The 25867-nt window shown below is 34.1% G+C and overlaps 1 long non-coding RNA gene across 1 annotated transcript in view; it reads left to right on the forward strand.

The window, feature by feature from the left end:
- Positions 1 to 24613, forward strand: part of LOC115277926 — a 258986-nt gene extending 234373 nt beyond the window's left edge. Inside the window, exons 3-5 of the long non-coding RNA XR_003902598.1 lie at positions 1121 to 1324; positions 19116 to 19165; positions 24580 to 24613. This is a non-coding gene — a long non-coding RNA (uncharacterized LOC115277926). The remainder of the gene's footprint in view (positions 1 to 1120; positions 1325 to 19115; positions 19166 to 24579) is intronic.
- Positions 24614 to 25867: the final 1254 nt, after the last annotated feature.

Here is a 25867-nt window from a genome sequence, read left to right on the forward strand (position 1 = left end):
AGACTTTTCTAATCATAACTTGCAGAGTTTTACCATCCTCAGTCTCTAGAGAACAGCTTAAGTTAGGGCCTATTATCTCAAACTGCCTGAAGATATTTACACCTCCTCTCCAGGTCTCATATCCTCTATACCCGCATACCTTATCAGGACTGTAAGAAACGGATGTTATTTGCTGTTACCTGAGAATTTCTTTGCATACCTACAGAGCATGCAGGGAGAGTTTTAGATTACCAGTTTCCACAAATTTAAGGATACCAATGCACCCTGTAAATATGAGAGATGTTTAAGTTCAGAATCCTTTTCAGAATAAGAAATAGAAACCAGTAAACTATACCAAATCCTGGCACAGCTTATCTTTGTTTGGGAATATTAGACATTACAATTTGATCCAGTATAACAACTTTTTTTGTGTTGTTTATTAACATTCATTTTTAGTTCATTACATAAATATTTTAAATGCTAACTTTATGTAGATAATACTATGAAAACAATTACATATTTATATATGCATCCAATGTATGTAGATTAATATAAAATCTGTTAGCTATTTTCATTCATAGTATTTTTCTTACTACTTTTACTACTATCATTTTCCTTTAATAACTTAACATTTTAGATTTACTATTTATTTATCAAACATTAATTACTATATATGAGTATTAGGAAATAATTAAGAAATAGGGGGTTATGTGCCTACAGTTCTTTTTTCAAATGGAAGAAAGTGATACTTCACACAGACCCCCAGACCCTTCCTGATATTTTAAAGCAAATACTATAAATTGGTCTTTAATTCAAATATATGTGGACCAAGGTTTAAATGCTTATATTTGTAACTCAAAGATCTACAGGCCATATTACACTTTTATGAAAATGATAAAACTTGTCTTATCCATGATGCAAGGTACATCTTGAATTACCTTCCTAAGAGGCTTCCAGAATTAATTATTTCTTTAGGATTTTTTGTTCATTAAGACTGGGTGGCTCAGTTGGTTCAGCATCTGAGTCTTGATATCAACTCAAGTCATAATCTCACAGTTCCTGAGATTGAGCTCTGTATGGGGCTCAGCACTGGTAGGTAGCACAGAACCTGCATGAGATTTTTTCTCTCCCTTTCTCTCAGCTCCTCCCCAACACATGCTGGCTCTCACTCTCTATGAAAGAAAGAAAGAAAGAAAAAGAAGAAAGAAAGAAAGAAGAAAGAAAAAAAGAAAAAGAAAGAAAGAGACAAAGGAAGAAAGGGAGGAAAAAAGGAAGGAAGGAAGGAAGGAAGAATGGAAGAATGAATGAGTTTTGGTCAGTTAGAAATAGTGAAACGTATATTCAGGTAAGGTAACATCTTCTGAGAAGTCCATGTCATGGATAGAGAGAGAGTTTACCCAAGGGAATCTCCCAGGACAATTCTCAAGATCATGTTCTGGAAAACAGGTTCTTTGAAACTTTCCATTTTAGATGTTAAGAGAGACTTAAAATAAACCATAGCCATGAAGTTGAAAATATTATGTTTATTTTTCTCTAAGACATATCGTCACAGTATTTGTCTTCATTCGCATGTGTATGTGTGTGTGTGGGTGTGCAGGTAGGTAGACAGGTGTATCATGTACCCAGTCGTCTTTGTTATAAATCTGAGAACCAGTCCAAGAACTTTGCCTTTAACAAGAAAGGTAAATGAACAGTACGTTGTGTTGTGCATCCATAGACAATTCCCTATACTGGGTTTTCTGTTTGCCTCACTCCCAATGACAGTGTTTTTTAACTCATGTTACTCAATAATAAGGTGGATTTCTCAATGAAGTAGATCAAATGAGTACCATTATTCATTATAAACAAGTACTGTATGTGCCATTTTGAAAAATTTATATATAGCTCTTATAATACACAAGTAATATTTTAATTTTCAAAAATTCAAAAGTGTATACCTGGCTGTCACCAGGAAGATGTTTGCCGGATATGTGAAATACTGAATTTCTAATAGATAAGTTTAAATATGTTGATTCATAATTTGGGCTCTATAAATAAAATTAGTATGGAATAAGAATATTGATAACTTCCTAAATTGAGAAATTGGAAATATACATAGATTTGTAAAGCAAAAGTACTGGGTATTGGAAAATGTCATGTTTTCTTATAAATCATTCATATTTGCTATCTACATTCATCAGTTTTATGAAATAGTGACCACCTGACAAGCCCACAGAATCTATGAGAAATTCAGCCAGGAAATAAAACCCTGGTGTTATTGTCACTGGATCATGAAATTGCTGTGCTAATGAACAAGGCAGACACAATAGAGGCCACAGTAAAAGTGAAGACTAATATTTATTTAACACTATCTTAAATTTCAGCCCCATAATTTTGCTTAACTGCTGGGCTGAGAGCACATACTGTTGTTAACTTACTGACTCTAATTCTCATTGCATAATGTAGTAAGAACACAAAGAACACCCAACATATCATCAATGTCATTTATTTGTCCTAGGCAGAAATACTACCGGAAGGGTGAAAAACATATGCTGTAATAAAGATATTCTGAATAACAAACAGTTTCATTTTAGCTGATAACGCTATTCCTCAGAGTCATTTGTAATTATGGGTCATGCTGGGTTCTGAACAGAATGGGGTCATTGTCTCCTGTTACACCTCCTGTTCCATCGTCTACTCTACTGAGCTAGCTTACTAGCAGAGCCTTAAGTGTACTATTACACTTGTATTTCTTTCATGTCTTCTCTGCCAAAACACTCCTAAAACTCTTTCATCTAGTCCAATCTTACTTGTCCTCCAGTACTCAGCAAAATCTATGGCACTTATCAGAATCTGTGGCTTCTATGATGCAGTTCTATCATTCTGTATCCACCTCTAGAATGCAATTAATCATAGTGCACTTTAAATAATCTTTAATTTATACCATTGTCCTCAATAAGCTCTCCAAAAGGAAGAGAAAGGTTCATGTTTTCAATTATGATAAATCTGTTGTTTGAATATATATGTGAAGAGGGGAGTTAATCCAATATAATATTCTAATACCTTATATTTCTTGATATCTTGTTTAATATAAATGCCTAAACACAATGATACCCCCTAATATTTTAATGCATATATGTTTTTAATGATAGTCTATAGTTATTATCATCTTTATTTTGGAAGCATTTTCACTATTCCCATCATGTTTTTTATTTTACCTGATTTATCTAATATAATCCTTTCAACAATTTCTTAAGATGGCTATTGTTAATTATCTCCATGTTAGAAATGATAAAAGTGAAATTTAGTTTAAAAGACTTTGTTAAATATTTTAAAACTTGGAGCTAGCAAGCGAAAGAGCTGAACTAAATTCCAGCTCTCTCTGAAAACAAAGTCTGTTAGCAACTATAAATTTAAAATATCCATTCCCCATAAAAACTCACCCAGTTTTTCCAGCAAGTGTTTTGGATGCCTGCTACTTAGTCTATTATTTTAATATAGCCTTATGATGTTAGCCCTAATGGAGCTGATGTTTGTGTTAAGGCTTTTATCTCGTAACACTCCAAAAGCTACAAACCTTCAAGTTATTAGTGTGCCATTGCATTATATAAAGAACCCAAAGCACAAAAGTCATGATTTCTTTGTGCAAAAGTAAATAAAATGCAACTTTCCCAGACTCTGTTGTCATACTTTGTTAACTGACCCTAAGTAAGTACTGCCTAAGTTTCAGTGTGAAGGCAGCTCTTTCAGATTTTAATTTCTACAGTTTCTTGCTCCTTAAGTCCCAGGTATATTTCTAAGGAGCTGGATCAAGTGACAAATGTCTAAAAGAGATAACAAACAACCTCTCTCTCATCTCATCATCCCAAACAAAATATCCCCTCTTCCTCTGTCTCCAAAAACCTTAATGGAAATTGTCTCATATAAATTGTCTTGATCGAATGTATTTACTCTGTGCAATCTCACCAATTCAGCAGTTATATTTTGATATATTTACATTTCACCAATGATTGATCAGCTCCTTAGCTCCTAAACTACTCTGGATCACATTTTGGGTAACTAAATATTTGTTAAATGAATGGATGAGCACATTTCTCAAACCATATCTTTGCAATGACACTGTTTTTGCTACAGTTGGGGTACTCTTTCCCATTTCCCTTCCACCAGTGTACTCTTTGTCCCTTTACGACACCAGTCACACATGATGTACACACATATGTACACACTAAGAAAGTGATATATGGAAAGGGAAACTTATTTTGTCCTCAGGGTCATTTAAATAAACTCATTTAAATAAAGTCTAGCTACATTTTCCTAACTTCTTTGCTTTATTTGCCATTGTTCATTCTGTTTAGAACACATTTCTAACTTTGTCTACCATATTACCTCTTTTTAAAAATAATTTGATATACATGTCCTATACTAGCTTTACGCTAATGCACTGTCTGATTTTCCAAAAGAATAAGCAAAATCTTGGAAAATGCCTAATTTTGAAACATCTGAAATTTGGATTTATCACTAAAGAGGAGTGAGTCTAATAATCAACTTTAATTAGTGATAACTCCATAATTAAAACTTTAGAAAGCAAAGTAAAATAATTATTTACAGGAGTTTAATTGGGCCAGAGTTATCAAGTGTTAAGACAAGAAGCAGTGTATTTTTGATGATGGTGGCAGATAAGGCATGAGGAAATGGAAAGGTTAAATTGAGGACCATATTTTGTTCAGTAAAAAATCAAATTTCAGAAGTGGAACAAAAGACAATGGGTGTCTGAGAAAGCAAATGGATTAGAGAGAGAGCAAACTGATGTCTAGGTAAAGCTAACATTCCAGTAATATCTAACTAGAATTCAGTAGTAGAAGCTTTGAAAGTTCTATGAGACAAAAGTCTGAATGTTGCTATAATAGTCTTAAAGTCAACATTGTTTCTTTGGGGATTGCTAGAATTTAAAAACTGTCATGTGGGGGCACCTGGTAGATCAGTCGCTTGAGTGTCTGGCTTCGCTCCGGTCATGATCTCACGGTTCATGGGTTTGAACTCTGCATCAGGCTCTGTGCTGACAGCTAGCTCGGAGCCTGGAGCCTGTCTTCAGATTCTGTGTCGTCCTCTCTCTCTGCCCCTCCCCTGCTCACGCTGTCTCTCTCCCTCATTCTCAAAAATAAATAAAACATTAAAAAAATTAAAAACTTTCATCTAGGGGCGCCGAGGTGGCTTAGCTGGTTGAGCATCCAACTCTTGGTTTTGGCTCAGGTCATGATATGCCAGTTGGTGGGGTGGCTTCAAGCTTCCTGCTGAGTGTGGAGCCTGCTTGGGATTCTCTCTCTTGGCCCTTCCCTTGCTTGCTCTCTCCCTCAAAATAAATAAATAAACTTAAAAAAATAAGCTGTCATCTACTGCTGAATTAAATTTACCATTTTATGGTCAAAATTCTCAAGATTAAAAAAATATACTACTGGTTACTTATGTTTGATCTTTTGGTGACGGGTTTTAGATAGTTTTGTTTTTCAGGTAATTTTCTGGTCCACAAGGATAAAGTGACAATAAAAATCCATATTTTGGAAGTTATTCAATATCACCTCAACATGTTGATTTAGTAATTTTTTTCTAGACTTTAGCTTCTTTTATCCTAAAAATTAAACTTTGTTTAGGACTTACCAGCACATATTACTACATAAAAATAATTTTATCAATTTATTTTTGTTGTATTTATTTAATATTATGACAGTTAAAATCATCATAAGGATGCAGTGCATGGAGGCTAGACATCTTCTTACACTTGTGAAGAATATTTCAGTACTCAAATTTCTTCTCTCTAAAAATCACTGGCCTAAATCAAAAAGAATGAAATATTACTATTTGCAACCAGGTAGATGGAACTAGAGGACATTATGCTAAGCGAAATTAGTCAGAGAAAGATAAATATATGACTTCATTCATATGAGGACTTTAACACACAAAATAGATGAACATAAGGGAAAGGAAGCAAAATAATATAGAAACAGGGAGGGGGATAAAGCATAAGAAACTCTTAAATATGGAGACCAAAGGGTATCCAGAGGGGTTGTGGGAGGGGGGATGCACTAAATGGATAAGGAGCATTAAGGAATCTACTCCTGAAATCATTATTGCACTCTATGCTAACTTGGATTTAAATTTTAAAAAACAAATTAAAAACAAAACAAAATGTAATAAAAAAAATGCTCGCCTACCTCTAGAATGTTTTCTTCTTGAGAAGGTTGACAGACCCGTACCAAAAAAATAACTTTTTAGGAATCCAGTAGAACTTCTGTTTAAAATTTTCCCTTAAGCTGGGGTGTCTGGGTGACTCACTTGGACGAATGTTTGACCTCGACTCAGGTCATGATCTCACAGACCGTGGGTTCGAGCTCTGCATCAGGCTTTCTGCTGTCTGCACATAGCCTGCTTTAGATCCTCTGTCTCCCTCTCTTTCTCTCTCTGCCCCCACCTGTTTGTGCTCTTTATCCGTCTTTCTCTCTTTCTCTGTCAATAATAAATTTAAAATAATTTAAACATCTCCCTTAAGCTCCAAGGATAACTCAGGAGCTATTGAAATGGCTCAGTTTTCCACATCCATAAATTTGGAAACTCCATTAAGAAAAACCTACGTGAACATGCAATAATCATGCTAAATCTAAATATTTCCTTGGCATAATCACCTCCCCCATTTTATGAATTAATATTTGGAGTGTATTGGGGAATAGAAGTTCATAGCCAAGGAAGCACCTTACAATGCAGTTCAAATTTTAGATATAAAAGGAATTTTGAATGCAAAACAGCACTTCACCTTTCACTTTGATTTGTTTTGTCAATATGTCTAATTCATTTTGAAATGTCACATGGAACTGTATGTATGTAGCTTATATATATTAAAAAAACAGACATAAAGGGCTGAGACTGTTAGCTCATTGAAGAAGTGAAGAGCCCTGTTACACTTTTCTATGGAAATAAGAAACCTATGGTTTATTTCCACTAAACAAAGCTCAAAGGCATCCTCTGAATGTACTGTGAGTTAGTTTCCTATAGTGACTGTAACACATTACCATGAGCTTAAAATAATAGAAATTCATTATCTTACATTTCTCTAGGATAAATGATAGCCATTTATATCATTGGGATAAAAATCAAGTTGTTAAATAGGTGATTGGGGTTAAGGAGAGCACTTATGATGAGTACCAGGTGTTGTAGCGAAATGTTAAAAATCACTATATTGTAAACCTGAAATTGATAGTACACTCTATGTTATCTGGGATTTAAAAACTTAAAATCGAGTTGTTGGAAGGGCTGCTTTCCTTTCTAGAGAACATAGGGGAAAATTTGTATCTTTATCTTTTCCACTTTTCAGAGGACACCTGTATTCCTTGGCTCATGATTTCCTTTCTACACTTACATCTCCTTCTTTCACTTTTAAGGATATTTGTGGGGTGGCTTAGTTGGTTAAGCATCCCAGTTCGGCTCAAGTCATGATCTCACAGTTAGTAGGTTTAAGGCCTGCCTCTGGGTCTGTGCTGACAGTTCGGAGTCTAAAGCCTGCTTCAGATGCTGTGTTTCCCTCTTTCTGCCTCTCCCCACCTTGCACTCTGTGTCTCTCTTTATCCCTCAAAAATAAATAAATATTAATTTATTTAAATAAAAAAGAATAAGAAAAGGATATTTGTGATTATACTAGGCCCACCTGAATAATTCAACATAAATATCTTTGTCTTAATGTAGACCGTTTTAATTCCAACTGCAATCTAAATTCCCCTTTGCCATGTAAATGACAGAGTCACACATTCCAGGAATCAAGACATCAGTGTCTTTGAAGGTCAGCATTATTCTGGCTGCCACATTTTTCTGTACCCTTTTTTTTTTTTCATTTTATGTGGAAATCAAACTAGAAGTTGATGTCTAGATCATTTCACATCTTAACTCTATTATGATTTCAACTGAACAGCTGCTACTCTCTTCTAAATTAGATAGAGTGCATCTTAATTTGAAAGGTTTTCATTCTTCCCCTAAACTGCCTATGTTTTGCAGAGAAAACCCAATGTTGCCTTCACAACAACTGTGTTGTAATTGAAAGGGAAGCTTAAATGTGTGTTCAAAAAAGAAGTAGGAAGGTCCAGAATGCCTTGCTTAAATCTTTTGTGTGACAGCAAGTAATCCAACAGGAACTTTCTCTGCTATTCTATACGCCTTATTGCAGGAATGTTATAGTTGTTGTATAATAAAATATTTATATATCAAGGAGGCTTCCAAAGAGAGATAGCATTGTCCTCCTTTTTAAAGAACTTTTTGGAAATCTTTAAAGAGTGAGTTTCTTGTTTGTGTCAGTTATAAGTAAAAATATGTTTCCTGGATCAGTAACAGAGTGGAAGGGTTTAGATGGTCAGAAAGGGATGTGCCTGAAATATAAGATTTCCCCATTACCTCTTCCGGTTGGGATAAATTGCACAGGTTTAAAGGTAAAGTATAGGATTTGGTGCTTAGTTTGAGGATTGGAAAGAATCTGATACATTTACTGAACTAAAAAATATGATTATCAAAAGCATATAGTCATTTATTATTGCTAGATGATGAGTTCACAATTAAAAACATTCTAGGAATTTAAGATCATTTTCCATCCTTTTATTCAATGATTGCTTGTCAGAGTCACCAAGAAACATTTTAAGCACCACATATTTTCCTCTCCTTTCTAATGCTTCTAAATATATGAAGTTTTCTGCTGCATGGAGGATGAGAAGATTGAGTATGGACATCCTTTTCAATAAAAGTGTTTTAAGGTGATTTTCATATAGAAAAGCATTAAGAATCATTGGTTTCGTCATTCATAAATGAATATCTAATATAATGTAAAAAGTCTTGGCAGAGACCCTTAAGATGGGTTGAGGAAGGAAGGGCTTAAGGATCCCATCATAGATGGTCTTACGCATTAAATGCTGTACAACATATATTTTATTCAGTTAACAATGGGGGATCACTGGTGAGTTTTAATAGAATAAACCTGTTTTGGTTATTGGGTTGGTGTTACTATGAAAACCCATTTTTAAAATGCCACATGCTGTCACCACCGTCTGAATCCTAGTGGCATCCGATGGCCCCTGATTGCACTGGGAATTAAAGTGTGGGGTTTGGATATGATTTTAAAATATTTTCAAGAAAATTACATGAAACATAGTTAAGAATCTCAGGTTTTTTATTTTTTAATAGTTTATTGTCAAATTGGTTTCCATATAACACCCAGTGCTTCTCCCCACAAGTGCCCCCACCATGACCATCATCCCCCTCCCCCTCCTCCTTTAGTCCATGGTTCATTTTCAGAAAGAAGAATGAGGCAACAGATGTATTTTAAAATTATTGTCATTTAGGACAGATATTGGGTTCCTGCTCATTTTTCATGATCTATGTGATTGTGTGAGATCATCTAAAGTGAAGAAGGAAAATAATTCAGGAAAATGAGTTCCTGGGGGATTCCCACATTTTGAGACAGGGAAACAAAAACGAAGAAGCAAAAGAAAAGGATTTACCAATGAAGAAAGAGGAGAATGGAGGGAGTAGTGTCCTACAAGGCAAAATGTAAAGAAAGTTGGGGCACCTGGGTGGCTCAGTTGGTTAAGCGTCTGGCTTTGGCTCAGGTCATGATCTCACAGTTTGTGGGTTCGAGCCCCGCGTCGGGCTCTGTGCTAATGGCTAGCTCAGAGCCTGGAGCGTGCTTCAGATTCTGTGTCTCCCTCTCTCTCTGACCCTCCCCTGCTCGCACTGCCTCTCTCTGTCTCTCAAAAATAAATTAAAAAAAAACATTTAAAAAAATGTAAAGAAAGTGTTTTAAGAAGTTATGATCATCTCTGTCAAGTGCTTTGATAAATCAAGTAAGATGAAGAATGTGAATTGACCATTGGCTTTAATAGCATGGAGGTTATAGTTGATCCCAAAACAGACAAGAGCGCTTTCAGTATCTTGGTGGTTTCCAAAAAAAGTATGAGATAGGGGCACCTGGGTGGCTCAGTTGGTTAAAAGTCTGACTTGGCTCAAGCCATGATCTCATAGTTTGTGAGTTCAAGCCCCGTGTAGGACTTTGTGCTAACAGCTCAGAGCCTGGAACCTCCTTCAGATTCTGTGTCTCCCCCTATCTCTGTCCTCTCCCCCACTCATGCTCTGTCTCTCTCTGTCTCTTAATAATAAATAAAAATGTTTAGAAAAAAAGTATGAAATAACAGGAACAGTATTTTAAATTATGAACACTTTAACTAATCTTTTATCTAGTGGAAACTGTCCAGGTTAGAGGGAGACAGAAAGTTTTCTAAGAGCAAGACCCTTGAGAAGAAAGAGATTGTAGAATCTAGTAAACATGTGAAGGGATTGGATTTGAACAGAACTACAGAAATGTCACTCATTGGAAAGATGGCAAAAACAAAAATACAGCCAAGTTGAGAGGCTTTGTGAGAGAAATGTTTTAATTGCTTTTATTTTTCAGTATAATAGCAGGCATGCAGTTGGTTGAGGACTTGAGAGAAGGAGATATGTTAGAGACTTTAAGCGATTAGAGATTTGAGGTGATGTGGAATAGTAACTAAATGAAGTAAATGTAACAATAATAAAAAGAAAAGAAAACTTGAAGCAGAAATAAATTCAGAGTCTAAATTGGAGAATATTTGTTATTCAGTTTTTCTTCTCATTTCAGGTTTAACAAGTATTGTATTTTGGGTTCTTTTACTGCTGAAGGAGTAAAATAGATACTACATACTGAGGTGAGTTCAGGATGGTCATCAGAAGCAGAAGCACAGGAAAACAGCAAAATGGCACTTTAGGAAAATGTAAAGAATAACCAAAAAAAAAAAAAAAAAGAAAAAGAAAAAGGTGGTTTTAAGAATGTAGTAAGGAAAAAAAAAGAGGAAATACATATAGAGAAACTTTAGATGAACAAAAGCTATAAAAGTGAACAACAGAATAAAAAAGAAAAATGTAAACAGCAGATGTCTCAAAGTTTAATAAGAAGCATTGGAATACTACACAAGTCAGACAAGAACAGAGAAAGCAAATCCAAGGTAGGTGCAAATACCAGCACAGTCTGAGAAATAGCAATTTAGAAATATAGCCTATGAAGAAACTAAAATAATTTTAGAGTAGAAACTTCTAGTATATATGAAGATAGTGACGTATGGTAGATAATATATAAGCATATATATTTTATGCTGTGAGGTTTCAATGGCAGTGTTGAGAGGAAATTTCAATTGCAACAACTCAGTAATATCTGTGCCCATATATTTCTCTTCCTTCAACTATTGTTACTGATTCCTCCTTTGTTTGTTTGTTTGTTTGTTTCTTTCTTTCTTTCTTTCATGAATCACTTATTTCCATCCATACATCTGGTTCTAAGACCATATGTTGCTTTTTTAACAGGAATGAACTAAGTTTAAGATGTTTAATATCAAATTCAATCTTTGTGAAATATACTGCTTCTTCAGAAGTCCCCCTGTGGGATTGATACTTAGTAAGGATATTTTGAAGGAAGTGTGAGCCCCACATAGTCCTCAAGATAGCTCCAGCTTTATACATCTACTAGGGTAGATTACTATAAAGCCAGATACCTAGTCCATAACACTCTGACCCCAGCAGAGTTGTCTTTATGAGATACAAATCAATACTAATTTCTTGATGTTGTTGCCACAGTGTGATGTATAAAACATTCGTGGTTGAGGTGTTTGTAGTTTTTAAATGTTTCCTAACATTGCTGCCAAAGATATCTGATTACAATGCTCCACATTTGAGGAGTGCTTCTCTGGAGCTAGAGTGGGAGGGATATTTTTAGGAGTGGGCCGAAAAGTCAGTTACTAATAAGGCAGTCTAAAAATATCATACCCAGGAACACAAGTTATAAAGCAAATAATGAACAGAGTTCAAGACTGGAAATTTAGGTCAACACAAATGCCAAACCTGGAAGATCTGTAGCAGAACTTAGCTTGATTGATAAATGGAGAGGGCAACATGGAACGAAGATGATGGATTCATGGGCTGGTAATAAACAGTGAAGACTCTGGATGACAGCAATGATTCTATCTTTTGTCCCTTGACCTCTAATCTAGTCTGGCTTACCTATCCTCTTGAGAGAGGAGACTCAAATGCTTTAAGAACTTTTCAGGTGATCATTTTGATGATGACCTGCTCTTGGTCTAATTGTCACATTAAGTTGATACAAACACTTGGGTCTATAATGGGTTATGCCTTTAATCGTAAATATTTTATACGGGGTTACCTTGATATCCATTGGTTTGAGCCTGCAACCTGCCATTCATTTCTGCTCTGTCTTGAGCTTCTAATATTATATCCCCATTAGCCCTTAGAAATTCAGATGTAACAAAAATTAATGAGAAGTTGGTATATATGACCCTATTATTACAGACTTCCTTGGCAAAAAAAACCTTGGCAATATGGATGGGGTCCTCAGTACTGTCCAGATCATGGATGTTGGCAATATAAAGCAGCAAAATATAAGCAGAATCCAAGAATAGGGAAATCATTCTTTCTGTCTAAAATATCAGAAACAGGTTTGCAGGTATTTAGTTTGGTTTATTTACCTTTAAATCTCAACTAATATACAGAAAAGCTGCCTAAGCATAATTAGCTTTCTTCTTTTTTTCCTTTATGGAAAGAATCAGGGCATATTCAGTAAAATCCTGCAAAATGTATCCTCCTATTCTACTTCCCTACACACAGTCCATAGTTTCCCACTTAAGAAAAGATTAAAGTGACCATGCTTCAAGCACTCAACAGAAAGTATCACACTAGGCCATCTTGTTCATGTAGCTTCATCCACAGTTAATATCCATTTTAATTGTACTGTCTTTTTAGTTATATAATATGCTTAATCAGTAGGTCACAAAGTGCCATAAAGTAGTACAATGACTGGACTTGTATAATCTTTTGCTTTGGGGGGCAGTAGCAGGATGGTGTCATAAAGGGTTTCATCATGAACTATTCCAGACTGCAAAGAGCATGGAATTATATGATATATACAAAACTTGGTGCAAAGAAGCCTGTCTAACTACCCCTCCCCTTGGCAGCAACATTAGGTCCAGCTATTGCTCATCTAAGCAGCTACATGTCTGATACAAGAAAAATCGCCCAGTTAGTGAATTACAGGACTGAAACTTTTAATCCTAACATATACAAGTAACCTGGACCTCACACACCAGCCAGATTCAGGAGCATTAGGAAGTTTTGAGGTAACACCATTTCTTTGTCTCAAGAATTCGACGGCCTTGGTTTACAATGTCACACAGATAATTACATGCTATGGAAATGAAATTTCTGCTTGTAGGCACTCATGAACAATTTCTCAGAGTTATGTTTTGGAGAATTTTCAAGAGATGATTTTCTCGTTCACTAAATATCTGCTATGCTACTTTTCCTTAATTCATCACTTGGTGACACTTGTGCCATACTTACCCTCTGTGAACTGGCACTGTCACTACCCAAGGCTTTGGAGCTTCTACTCTATGTAAAATTATTTTTCTCAACCTGCCAGAAAATACTAAAATATCCTAGAGATTGGAAAGTAACATAATGTAAATTTGGCATCTGTTTTCTTTAACTCTACAAAGACAGAAGATTCTTTTCAAAAATGCTTGGAAACCAAATTGTATGATTCTCCTCTCTTGTGAGGAACCCTATTTTTTTCTACAAAGAAATAATATTTTAATGTTTTTAATATCTGTTACAGCAAAATTTTCTCTTAATAATCATCTCTTGTAAAATACATGTATTCTCTCATTTCCTTCAAATAAAACCTTTTTTTTTTTTTTGGTTACACTTTCCAAAATAATCCTTTTGAGACTATGGTTTTCATTGGATTTATTTGTTTAAATTATTAATTTTAGTTAATAAATTAATTTTTAAATTTGCATCCAAGTTAGTTATCATATAGTACAAGAATGACTTCAGGAGTAGACTCCTTAATGCCCCTTACTCATTTAGCCATTCCCCTCTACCGCAACACCTCCAGCAACCCTGATGTTGCTGTTCATCTGTTTTGTATCTTAACGTCCTCATATGAGTGAAATCATATGATATTTGTTTTTCTCTGAGTAATTTCACTTAGGAGAATACTCTCTAGTTCCATCCATGTAGTTGGAAATGGCAAGATTTCATTCTTTTACATTGATGAGTAATATTCTATTGTATATATTACCCATTTTCTTTTCTTTTTTTCTCAACAGAATGTTTTATTGACTAACCGATTTTCTTTATCCATTCATCCAGAATATATCCATATATATGTATATATATATATGTATATATATCACATACATTATGTAAACCTAGATGTGTGTGTGTGTGTGTGTGTGTGTGGGTGGGTGTGTCTGTGTGTGTCTGTGTGTGTATGGCTTCAAATTAATGAAACTAATCATTGCAAAGGAGGCATTGTGAAAGGATTTTGTATATTAAGAATTGTTGACTTAGTTGGATTGACATTTTGGCTTATTTTGAAGAGCTCAAACAGTTCATTCCTTTGACCTCATGAAGTGATAAAATGCATTATGTTATTTTACAATATTAAATTGTCAAGTATGTTTTTCATTTTGTAGTGTTTTAAAAAACATTTGATCAAGGTACCATTCCTTTTATATACTCAATATGTTTGATTTATTAATCTTTTTGCACTCATAAGTAGATATTTGTGGCCATTTACTTGCCACATTATGCTTCATATGACAAAGTGTACAGATGTCTTTCTTTTTTACTTCAGATACTTTATGCCAAAAGGGATTTTTTCCCCTATGTGTTAAGTACCTCAACAATGCTATCATGAAACTTTTTGGGAGATAATACTTTAGTTCATTTACTAACTTCTTTCCTAATTTTTATATGTCCAAGTTTTTCTCTTTAATACATTTAGTACATGTATATATTCTCAAGATATATCCATTGTAAAATTTAAATGTATGTTCATAAAGTTGTACGTAGAATATAAGTATAACTTATATACATGTATGTAAAATGATTATATTGTCTAGCTATAAAATTCCACATTTGAATGCAACCATAGTATTTATGCTGATATTTAAATAAAACTATGAAAGAAAATAAGTTTGAAATAGTGATGTCATACACTCATACCTCACTTAACATATTGGCTTTATCTGTAAAATAAAAATTATTTATTCATCAGTGATGTAAAGTTTCTTTATAGAATACTGATCCCACAGATATATTCAGGCAAAATAAAAGTTTTCTGAACTTTATATCATCTAAGAATGTTTTCCAAGAGGTGATTATATCATCTTTTAGAAATATGTGAACTATGGGTTAGGTAATGAGTATTCCAAGGTTAAAACATTTGCTATAAATGATCTCCCCCAAAATAATTACTTTAACCAAAAGGTCAATATTTCCTAAATTTATTTGTCACAAAAACTCTATAATGTTAAATGGCAAAACCCGGGATAAGTTTACGAATACCCACAAATCAATCTCTAACCAAGAAGCCAACAATACTATTAGAAATTACTTAAGTACCATGTCTCTAATACAAAGAATCTGTTCATCCAAAAAAATCATTTTTAAAATTACACCCTATTAAATTCTTCCAGACCGAGTATATACTAACAATTATAGAGTTAATTTTACCGGAATTTCAGATTACTCATTGGGAAATAAAAATATGAGTTTTTAATCTTAGCATCTTTATGTGATTTTATGCCATTGCTCATATTTCTAAATAACTACCACCCTGAATTTTTATGTAATGCCATCTGGACCTAATGATTGAATAGTAAATATAACAAAATAGAAGACAGAGGAGATGTTAATTCTGAGAGAAGACTAGTGAAATTCAAAATTTGGCCTTATAATCTGTCACCGTAGAGTTTCCTCCATTTCTTAAGTCTATGGAATTTTCAGACTTGGAAGCCATGTCTTCTTCAGTAAAAGGTTGATGTGATATAAGGATAAATTGAATTTTAGAATATATCCACTATAAGACACTAGCATGCACCAGAAATACTACATTATTTTTAAAGTTTTATATAACTTTATTTTCATCAGCTGCATACTTATAATTTATAATAAATGTCATTGTGATTTCACCCTGATATTCATAGTGTCATCAATGGTATAGATGGAAAGTGCTATATTGGGAAAGAAGAAACTCAGTAAATAATGGTATGATTAGTTGTAGGCCCTTGCTCAAGATAGCTAATTTCTTTCAGTCTCCTCATTAGTAAATGATTATGTGTAATAGAGAATCATTAAGAAACTTTTCTTCTAAATTATAAATGTTGAATAGTCTTTGAAGTATAAACTGTTTGATGTCTCCATAAATGAAATGACTCCCATTAATTTTCATAGCTCTTGCTACTTAAAATGGGAGCTTATAGATATAAATAAGTGAAGGAAGTGTCCAGAATCATAAACCAGTGGAGATTTAGTCAATTATTTGCCAAAATGAATGAGATAGTTGGTTATATTTCCATGTTATAAAAATGAAAACTTCAACACTCAACTTACATTAAAATAAAATTCAAATAGATACAAAACTTAAGTTAATAAAAACTAGCTACAAAATTATTAGAAAATGCAAAACAGAGGTGTCAGGGTAGCTCAGCTGGTTAAGCATCTGACTCTCGGTTTGAGGTCAGGTCGTGATCTCATAGTTTGTGAGTTCAAGCCTCATATCGACTCCTCACTGACAGTGCAGTCCTCTCCTGGGATTCTCTCCCTCTCTTTTCCTCTCTCTCTCTGTTCCTACCCAGCTCTTGCTTGCTCTTTATCGCTCAAAATAAATAAATTGCTTAAGAAAAAAAGAAAATATAAAACAACAATTATAAAAGGACGTTATTATTTGGAGTTTATTTTGTGCTAGGTAAGAGCTAAGTGAAATGATTTCACAATTATGTGAATGCTAAACATTGGTAGCCTGACATGAGTTTCACATGGGCAACTGGTAGATTTTATTGTGCTTTACACAATATGAAAACTGGCAAGTGCCCAGTGAGGGTTTTCTCTCTTGTGTCTGCAGAAAGCTTATTATTGAACATTTACCAGCATACTGCTGTGTGTACTTACTGCTTACAAGATGTCTAATAACTAGTCTGTTCGGTGTTGTGGATGAGGAAACAAAATATATCTTACTACCAAAAGAAATTATAGATTAAAAAGTTCTTAATTTTAAATGGTAAAGAGCTAATATGGTTCATAATAAAAATCCAAGTACAGGAAATAGGCAAGCCAAAGAGAAGAAATGTGCAATATCAAAATATAGGAACAAAACATTCACTGAATGTGTATGACGCCACTTTTTTCCCCTTAAATTGGCAACAACATATTAAATCCAGATATTTTAGATGGAAATAAATGTATAGAGAAAACGCATTTCCTTGGCTGGAAAGGACTGGGCACAGATGCTTTAATACCAAAAATATCCATGGTTCCAGAGATTGTTTATGTGTATGCAAAGAATTACCTAAGGTGCTTATTATGCTGTGGATCTCTGAACTCCATTCCCTACAGGTACTCCTTCGATTACATGGGACTTAAGGTTGAACATGGTCACAATTAGGCAGATGACATTTTAACCCTGTCTTGGGGTCTAACATGCCAAGAATGTATGTAGGCACTATCAAGATTTATTTTTTTTAATGTTTTATTTATTTTTGAGACAGAGAGATTCAGAGCATGAGCAGGGAGGGGCAGAGAGAGAGGGAGACACAGACTCTTAAGCAGGCTCCAGGCTCTGAGCTGTCAGCACAGAGCCCGACGCTGGGCTGGAACCCACGAATGTGAGATCACGACCTGAGCCGAAGTCGGAGGCTTAACCGACTGAGCCATCCAGGCGCCCCCACTATCAGGATTTAAACAGTGTCAGTGCAAAGACATGAAGGTGTTTGTGTTCATCTTCATAGAGTAAGTGGTTCAAATTTCTCAGTTTACAAATTGTGATATTTTAACAACGTCCTCAAAAATGAAGTATTTTCTATAACCTGGAAGGTTTTAAATGAAACAAAAGATATGTGTACACTATCAATACTTGTGAAAAGTAACTGTGACCTTTCTGTGATTTCTCCTTAATTATACAGATCTTAGAAGAAAACGATAGGTTTCAATGCAATATATCCATGTCAAAACCCTGTGCAAAAAAATACATGTGCACATTATAGTTTAAATTAGACCTTTCATGAAACAAATGAAAATCCATCATGAATTCATAAATGGCTCTCTGCCTGCCTTCTGCTTAGAGAAAAAAATCACAGCTTAGATAAGTGTTCTACTCTGGATGAAAACATTACGATGCCTGGAGGGATCACAACTTTATTTCACAAGACAGTAAACAGAAAGGGTAAAAAAGTAAGGGTCTCTGCTAAAGCCAGAGAAAGAAGCTAAGAAATCTGTGGCACTTTGGAAAATACTCTGGAGTAAAGTTTTGTGGCTGGGGAACCAATTATAAGATAGAACAAAGGGATCTTTCCACACAGTAGCTACTAACAACACTGTCACCCAGAAACAGAGATCCAGGAAATAGATAATCCATGAGGAAAGAGCATAAAGCTGCATCACTGTATGGAATATTTCTGAAAGACAGAAAAAAAGAAGCCAAAGGCAGGAAAGACTGACCATAAAATTTGATCCAGCAAACAAAAAATTAAAAATACTATTAATATGATATAACAAAGCGAAGGAGACTACTAAGGACATGGGAAGATACTATTAATAGTACCATTTTTTAGAGAATGAAAAAGGAACACCAACACTCTTCTGTATTTTTTTGCAGAGCTATTCTTCATGAGTGGGCAAGAGCATGAGTTGACAATGGTCAAGTCACAAGATCTATTTTTTCCATAACTCTCTCACTACCTTCCTATCATCACCATGTAACTAAAGTTTTGAAACAAATACCAAACATTGTGTCATCTCATCTTTGTGTGTGTGTGTGTGTGTGTGTGTGTGTGTTTCTGTCTGTCTATAAATAAATATATTACTGGGTATGTGTGTCTATGGTTAAGTCTTAGATTATTTTGTTTCATTTTGCTTTAGTTTTTTAGACCTTGCTTTTTAAATTGTATAATTTTGTTCTATATTACGTAAAATATTTTTTTACGTTTCCCAAGTTAATATACAAAATAATCTATATTCTGAGAAGTCTACCTTTTCTCTCTCCCCAGGAATATTCTGGTAAAATGCAGTTCCTGTTTTCTTGATTGGAGCATGACAGGTATGTGATATTTTAATATCTATGATGTCTGATGCAGAAAGTTGGAAATGATGTCCTAAACTGTTTTCAAGTATGTTTTTTCTCTAAATACTAAATTCACAATAAATGAGAGAAAATTTCTTTCAAGTACTTATTATATGCCATTACATCTGCAAAATTATTACCTATTTCAGTCTTCATAATAGCCAGTTGATATAATTATATTTTTGTGAACAAGAAATCCGAGACTCAAGGATTACAATTTTTGAAGATACTAGCCAATATCAGAGTTGAAATTTGAAGTTAGCGTTATCTGACAAGGAAACTGAGGAGGAGTTGCCTACTCTGTGCCTGACTACATTGAAAAACAGGTGCAGCGCACACCCAAAAAGGTATATTGACAAGCAAAATCTTTAATTAAGGAAAAGAGAATATAAGGAAATACTTGTTACCAAATTATTACATCAGAATTGTCATATTTTGTTAAATATTTATTTTGAGGGAGAGAAAGAGAGAGAGAGAGAGAAAGAGAGAGAGAGAGAGAGAGAGGTTGCATGAGCCCGAGTGGGAGAGGGGCAAAGAGATTCCCAAGTAGGCTCTGCATTGTCAGATCCCATAATGAGATCATGACCTGAGCTCAAACCAAGAGTTGGATGCTTAACCAAATGAACCAACCAAGGATCCCAGAATTAAGTCAGATTTTAAGACAGACTTAGTGAGCTCAATTGTTAATTCTGTATGTAGCAGCAGCCAAAAAAGTAGGGAATTTGAAAAGGAAAAAAAGTCACAATGAGGCAATGTGCAAGAAATGGTACAAAACAGGAGCAAAGGTATAAGGTTTTTGGAAAGTGCATCCCTGTTATTTTTTTGTTGCAGCAGTAAGAAGGGGGGACTCTTTTAAGATGGTGCCTTTGGCACAGATTGAAATGGTCTCATTTTACTTCAAATGCAATAGTAACAGAAAAAAATAAGTAGTAATATTTTGTCATAATTTGTCTTCTTCAGATACTTCAGTCATTGATTGGCCACCATAATCCTCATATCTATTAGTTTTCAATGAATTATTCGAAACTCAGTCTTCCTTCCCTGACCTGTAATTTCTTTTCTTATGTATCCCTTCTACATACATGATTGTTTTTATTTTTATTCCGTTTTTGAGGGTTTGCCAGATCCTTCTTTGTCTTATATTTTTTCTTTGAATTCACACTCATTAGAGTATTAGCTTTTTTTTGTTTTCATAACACGAATGTGTGTGTATGTGTATGCAAAACAGTCCCTTCCCATTTTAGTAAAGTGTTGAGCATAAAATTTTTGGCCCCACCCTGATTAATTTATAGTAATGATTGTTCTTATTTTGGGTTCACTATATATGCTAATTGTTTAATTATTTTTGTAGTCTTTATTTACTTTTGAGAGTGAAAAAGAGAGAAAGAGAGAGACAGAGTGGGAGCAGGGGAAGGGCAGAGAGAGAGGGAGACACAGAAACCAAAGCAGGCTCCAGGCTCTGAACTGTCAGCACAGATCCCAATGCGGGACTTGGACTCACCACCCATGAGATCATGACCTGAGCCCAAGTCAGAAACTTAATCAAATGAGCCACCCAGATGCCCCTATATGCCAATTATTTAATATAAAGTATAGCGTGAGGAATGGTTAGAAATTGATTGAGGGAAGTAATAGCTTAAAATTTGACATAATATCTTAGGCTACTTTTTCTCAGCCTGTGCCCTCAGAGGTCTGGATTTCTCACTCCTGAATGGTCAGAAGCCTTTGATAACTTTACATGAAGCCAGGTGGACTATAAATAGTTCATGTTATAATGGTGCTCATATGCTTTCTCCTGCCTGGATCAGTAGCCATTTATGTACCTGCTTCCCTACAGCTCTCAATCTGTCCACCAGCTCTCCACAAATTATTCTTTTAAAAAACATTAACACATCTATGGGGCCTCATGTGCCATGTCTTCTCTAGTTTTAACAAAAGGAGAATTCAAGTGTTGTTATCTTGTTTTATTTATTTTTATTTTTTTGCTTAACTGATGTGGTTACCTATGGGTTCATGTTTTTAATGAGATATTTATATTTCATCTTTCCTGAAATGATCATTAATTTATTTTGTATCAATATCCTTGTGATGTTAACTTCTTCACATATCTAGTATATCAGTCTGTTTGTCATAAACATTATGGATCATACCCATTTTATCATTTTCCCTTAAATTTCTGTGGTTTTCTTTTTATTATATGGAAGTATGAGAAGTTTTTGAAATCGAATCTGGCAAAGTGTTGGTTTTTTGTTGTCATTATGCTTAAAAAGAAAATTTTCACATTGATATGCAAATATTATTTACTAAATTTAGTTTACATCTTTGAAATTTACTTTTATATTTATCAATTTGACCTGGATGTTATTTAAGGTCTGTGGCAAAATGTGTCCACTATTCACACATTCCCCAAATTTATTTCAAATTATTACTGCATTGGAGGATTCTTTTACAGAAATCATTGCCTATAATTGTGTGTTTCCAAATATTGATATGGAGTTTTCTATTACTCAGTTTCTTTTTATTTTTGGTATGCTCACAAAAAAAGAGAAACATTTAGTTTTACCGTATTGCATGTGCTAGTTTTCTACAAGTCTTTCAATTATATATAAGTTATGCTTACATAAAATTAAATTGGAAAAACTTCTTTTTGAATTATACTTTAAAAATTTTTAGTCCTTGGTTTATCTCATTAGGACAGAAATTTCTAGCTCCTTTTTTTCAGACCACATCTCTATAAAAAGCAGTTTATATGCAAGATGACTGAGTGGTGGGACAGAACATTTTCCACTCCCAGCAAGTTTGATTTATTTTTATTTTTCATTGTTATGAAGCAGACTGTCCTAAAATTTTGTAGTTTAACACAATGAATTATTATTTTCTTAAGTTCTGTGTTCAGTAATCTGGATGGTCTTCTGCTAATCTTGCTGGGATCAATCATATGGCTGAATTCCTCTGCTAGGACTGGAGGGTTCAGTCTGGCCAAATAGACGTGGTTTGCAATTAGCACAAGCTGTCAGCCGGGCACCTCAGTTCTCCATCCACTGGCTCCTCATGGACTAGTCTGGACTTTGACAACATGGTATTCTCAGAAGATGAAAGTGGAAACTGTATGACCCTTTAGGCTTAGACTTTAGAACTTGCATGCTATTTTTGTTAGGTCCTATTGGTTTAAGTAACTTACACATGAAGTTCAGAGTGAAAGGGGTTGCTGTGGTCTGAATGTTTGTGTTGCCCTCCCCCAAATTCTTATGTTGAATCTAACTCTCAAAGTTAATGGTATTAGTAGATGGGGCCTTTGGTGCTTAAGTCATGAGAGTAGAAAATTTATGAATGGTATCAGAGCCTTATAAAGGAGGCTTCAGAGACATCCCTAGCTCCCTCTACCGTGTAAGGACACAGGGAGAAATGCTGGTCATGTACCAGGAAGAGGTCCCTCATCCAACCATGCTAGGCAACATGTGATCTGGCATCCATCCCCCAAAACTGTGAGAAGTAAATTACTGTTGTTTGTAGGCTAATGAGTCTGTGATATTTTGTTATAGAATCCTGAATGGACTAGATGGAACGGATAAACTTCACTTTTTGATGGAAACGATGGAAATGCCACAGTGCAGAGACATGACCTAATAAAGCATGATATTAGAGGTCATCAATGTATCACAAGGCAAATTAGAAAATTTTTAACAAGCTTAGTCATAACACAAAATTATGACTTTTATATGAAATATATCATTTTTCTGGATTTAGTAATCCTCTCACTCTGACAAGAGTCTGGGTTTATGGTTTTAATTTTCAGAAACACTTTAAAGATGAAATAAGCCCATGTTGTCAACGAAAAAGGGGCTAAGGGTGAACAGTAAATCACTCTATGTTATTCCTATTCAATCCTCTGACAGATTGATTAATACTGCAACCATTTACTAACTGATTATTTAGTGCCATGTCCTCAGATAAGCACTTAAAATAATTATCTCTTTTAAAAATCACAATATCCCTGTGAGATCTATATTATTGCCCTTCCTTTGCAATTGAATAATAGCAGACCTGGAAATTGATATAGCATCTACTGGTGATGATTTTGCAGTTAGTAAATGTAGGACCTGCTTCAATCTCAGGTGTCTGTGATTACAAAGGATGTTAAAGAGTTTGCTTTAGTCACCAAATTGTGTTAATAGGTTTATTAAAATTTCAAATTCTCAGTAAGATTTTATTCATATATTTGAATATATATTATATATACAAGTATTCATATATATGGATGTATTTTAAGGATGAATTAAGTTTCTATTTCACCTGAAAACAACCTGTTAAAAAAATCTTAGAAATGTTTTAATGAAAAACTATTCAGTAAAACTTAGCCTACAAATAATAAAATGAAATGAAATGCTACACTAATCAAATGAATTTAGTACTCTTATAAGGGTAGACAGATTGCTCAGGAGAATTAAAAATGCTTAGAAGTGGATTCTTCCAAATATAAGAAACTCATATATAATTAAGGTAGGTTTTGGAAGAGTGGAGAAAGACATATTTATTTGATAATGTTGATTACTGTTCATGAGCATAATTTTGTGTTTAAAAACATAATTTATATTCATATATGATGTAATAAATATTAATTCTAAATAGATTTACATTTTAAATAAGAAAAAGTATAGGTGATAACCTGTAGGTTTCAGTATGGAGGAAACCTTTTTTAAGAATAAAACCAATTAAAAATGATTCTGCCAAAAATGAAAAAAAAATTTTTTCAAGTGATTGTGTTAGGAAATGTGTTAATTCATTAGCAATCAAAAGAATACAAAATAAAATTAGGTCTAACTTTAGGTGTGAATTTTGGAAAAATACAGAAGTATTAGAATTTTCAGGACTAGGAAGAGAAGGAGAGTCATTAGTATTGGAAAAACTTGGTGGTGACAGATGAAAATGGTGTGCCGTTCTTGAACACAATTTGATAATATACATCAAATCCTCAAATTTATTTGCCTTGGAGCAAACCAGAAGAGAGTTTTCCTAAGGAAATTATAGACATTTAAAAATTTATGAATGAGAGTCATCGTAATGTTATGTATACGGCAAAAGAGTTACATAACTTAAATATCTCAAATCTAAGTTTAGATAAATAAATAAATGATTATACTTCCAGATAAAGTACAACTGTTCAACCACTAAAATTCACATTGAAGAATATTTAAACTTATAGACAACTGTTGGTCATAAGTTGTAGCAACAAAAATAAAGACAGCACAACAACAGAATATACCTTTGTAAATAATGTTATCTTTATTTTCTAAACATAGATATTAATGTTAAAAGAAAATACACATGTTGCTGAAATCTATTAATTTTTTTAACTTTTTTTTTTAATGTTTTATTTATTTTTGATACAGAGAGAGACCGAGCATGAGTGGGGGAGGGGCAGAGAGAGAAGGAGGCACAGAACCAGAAGCAGGCTCCAGGCTCTGAGCTGGCTGTCAGCACAGAGCCTGACGCGGGGCTCGAACCCACGAATGTGAGATCTGACCTGAGCCGAAGCCGGAGGCTTAACTGACTGAGCCACCCAGGCGCCCCTGAAATCTATTACTTTAAAGGTGATTTTTATTTTCTGTTTACAGTGTAGTGTTTTTTCTTGTTCTATATGTGTCAAGTATTACACTGTACACATGCATGGAGAATACTGAAAATATTTAGCAACCACTACTATGGCATGGGAACAGACTAATCAAAATAATAATATCACTAGAAAGAGTGGATATTGCTACAAACACCAGCATTGCCATACTATGACTAATGAGCTCTGTGTGCACATTACACATTTTGAAAACAAAAGAAAAAGCAAACAATGTTATTACGAAACAGTGCAGGAGAAGATACACATGAGATTGGGCCTCATGGGGTGTGTGTTTAATCTGAGAAATATAATGACAAAATTTAAAAGATAGATATAAAAATAGGATATTAAAAAAATCAAAGAGGGCTATTTTGGAAACCTAGGGTCAAAATCTAAAATGAGTTTTGGAGAGAAAGAGAAAAAGAAACAGAAAATAATGGAAATGAATTACAAAATAAGTAATAGATGAAGATATTCCAGAAAACCAGAAAAATAAATTCAACATGTATGAGAGAGAAAACAGAAGCCAAATAAACAAACAGAAACAATAAAAAGGACCACTCCTTTCATTAATAGCAGCACTCTCTCTATGAATAACAAAGGCTAGAGACAACAGTAGGCCAATGCCTTTGTATTTTAAGGAAAACTTATTTTGAACATGAATTCTATACCTGATTAAGTTATAAGAAAATAAGAATATTTCATTCTTGGTATAAGTGAAAATCTCCAGATTCTTAATGAGAAAATAATCTGAGAACCTATTTTAATAAATAAGTATAAAAACAGCAAAGAAGGTGTGAGATAAAGGAAGTAGAGGAGGTAGGTCAGAGATTCAATGAATAGACATATCAATGAGGTATCAATTGGCACTAATTTGCACAATTTAGACTTAAAAAAATACTGTCTTCAAGAAGGATGGATAGATATCATGTACTATCTTAAAAAAGTTTAAAGTTTAGGTTATATTTGGAGTATAGTAAAGAAGGTATATATGTAATTTTTCAAAGACTGGACAAAGAAAAGAAAATGAGAGAAAGGAGGAAAGGAGAAAGAGAAGAAGAAAGTAA

This window comes from Suricata suricatta, chromosome 14 (assembly GCF_006229205.1).
Source record: "Suricata suricatta isolate VVHF042 chromosome 14, meerkat_22Aug2017_6uvM2_HiC, whole genome shotgun sequence".
NCBI classification, from domain to species: Eukaryota; Metazoa; Chordata; class Mammalia; order Carnivora; family Herpestidae; genus Suricata; species Suricata suricatta.